The sequence below is a fragment of the Meleagris gallopavo genome, chromosome 20, assembly GCF_000146605.3.
Source record: "Meleagris gallopavo isolate NT-WF06-2002-E0010 breed Aviagen turkey brand Nicholas breeding stock chromosome 20, Turkey_5.1, whole genome shotgun sequence".
In the NCBI taxonomy this organism is placed as follows: Eukaryota; Metazoa; Chordata; class Aves; order Galliformes; family Phasianidae; genus Meleagris; species Meleagris gallopavo.
In genome coordinates, this window is record NC_015030.2 from 5,198,404 (window position 1) to 5,200,768 (window position 2,365).

The window sequence follows — 2,365 nt, forward strand, 5'->3', positions numbered from 1 at the left end:
CGGTGCCGTCCCGCCGGAACGCCGAGGACCGCCAGCGAACGGCGCCGCCCGCAGCCGCCGAGCGGGTTGGGAGCTCCGCTGGGAATGCCGGGGTGCGGCCCCGCTGCGGAGTGCTGCCCTACGGCAGGTCGGGCGGGTAGGCGCCCGGACGGGTCTTGAATGTCTGCAGAGAAGGAGAGCCCCGCAATTTGTGCCCATTGCCCCCTGTTCTGTCGCTGCACACCCCCAAAAAGAGTTTGCCCCCATCGAGTTGACTCCTGTGTTTTAGATATTTATAAACAGCGATCTGATCTCTCTCAGCCTCCTCCTCCTCAAGAGAACAGCCCCAGGGGTCTCAGCCTTTCTTATGGGAGATGCTCCAGGCCCCGTCTCTTCAATGTGTTTGTGAACATCCCTTTCCTTATCTAGCTTCTTCTCTCATGTGAGTGCCTGTAAGAGCTATTGGTGGTTTAGAAGCAACTCAAAATGTAGGTGTACCTATAGGATATAGGTGACATATTAGCAGCTATTTCCCAGCTTCTCTTTTCTCACTTCCCAGCTCTCCATTCCTAGGCACCTCTGTCCACCCTCCATACTTACACAGATCTCTAAGGTTTCAATTAAAAGATCTACTATGGGGCCGTGCAGTTCTATCATGCAATAACTCAAGTAAAGGGGAATAAAAACATTTCTGAAGGATGGAACTGTCCCTCCTCCTTAAGCAACAACACTCAGAGGCTGTGGCAATGTTTGGTTTGTCAAGAACTGTAACTGCTTTCCGGTCCTTTGGGGCAGTAGAGATCACACATCCTTATCACAGACTCCATCACTTCTGCTGAGCTCCACGCACTGCACTGCCTGCTCCAGGAGCCCCACAGCACTCAGTGGGTTTTGTTCTGCAGTTACCTTCAGCTGCCCCAACAGCCTGCGTTCAGATGGTGGTTGGCAGATAACAACTGGTTTTACATAGCTTTAAGATTAGCAGTGCGTGCCTTGCTGGCTGCATCCAGAGATCTGCTCAGCTCTATCTGCCCTTGTCCCTAAGTGGGTAAAAATGGATGCGATGGTGAAAATGAATGAGAAGTCAAAGTTAATATAATGTACAGGAGGAAGAAAAAACTCTGTGGAGTCTGATGTTTCACATCTTTGGCCTGTCCTCTTCAATATCTTTACTGATGACCTGGATGAGGGCATTGAGTGCACCCTCAGTAAGTTTGCGGATGACAACAAGTTGGCTGGAAGTGTGGATCTGCCTGGGGGTAGCGAGGCCCTACAGAGGGATCTGGACAGGCTGCAGAGCTGGGCTGAAGCCAATGGGATGAGGTTCAACAAGGCCAAATGCCGGGTCCTGCACTTTGGCCACAACAACCCCAAGCAACGCTACAGGCCTGGGGCGGAGTGGCTGGAAGACTGCACAGAGGAGATGGACCTGGGGGTGTTGGTTGGTGCTGGGCTGAATGTGAGCCAGCAGTGTGCCCAGGTGGCCAAGAAGGCCAATGGCATCCTGGATTGGATCAGGAATGGTGTTGCCAGCAGGAACAGGGCAGTGATTGTCCCCATGTACTCAGCTCCGGTGAGGCCACACCTCCAGTACTGTGTCCAGTTTGGGGCCCATCACTGCAAGAAAGACATTGAGCGGGTTCAAAGAAGGGCAACGAAGCTGGTGAGGGGTCTGGAGCACAGGCCTTGTGAGGAGCGGCTGAAGGAGCTGGGGTTGTTCAGTGTAGAGAAGAGGAGGCTCAGGGGAGACATCATTGCTCTCTATAACTACCTGAAGGGAGGCTGTAGTGAGTTGGGGGTCGGCCTCTTCTCTCGTGTAACAGCGATAGGACTAGAGGGAATGGCTTCAAGCTCAGCCAGGGGAGATTTAGGCTGGATATTGGGAAATACTGCTTCTCTGAGAAAGTAGTCAGGCACTGGAATGGGCTGCCCAGGGAGGTGGTGGAGTCACCGACCATGGAGGTGTTCAAGGAACGTTTGGGTTTTGTGTTGAGGGACATGGTTTAGTGAGAACTACTGGTGACAGGTGGATGGTTGGACTGAGTGATCTTGTAGGTCTTTTCCAACCTTGGTGTTTCAGTGATTCTGTGATCTTCATTCTGTATCTCCATTTCATCAAGCAGTTCCTCAGCCAGCAGAAGGTACCAATTTGTGCAACAGTGCAACCACATCCCCTCCCCTACAAGTCACAGCCCAACATCTGTGTATGTGCACAGCGCTGACAAGTGCTCCAAACATAAACCAGGTTGTGTGCTGTAAGTGCACTGAGACCTGGCGCAACTGCTGCTACACTGGGACAGTCTGTAGCAGTTGGGATGGAACAGGGGGAAATGGTTTCCAACTGAAGGAGCGGAGGTTTAGATTAGTTGTAAGGAAGAAGTTTTTA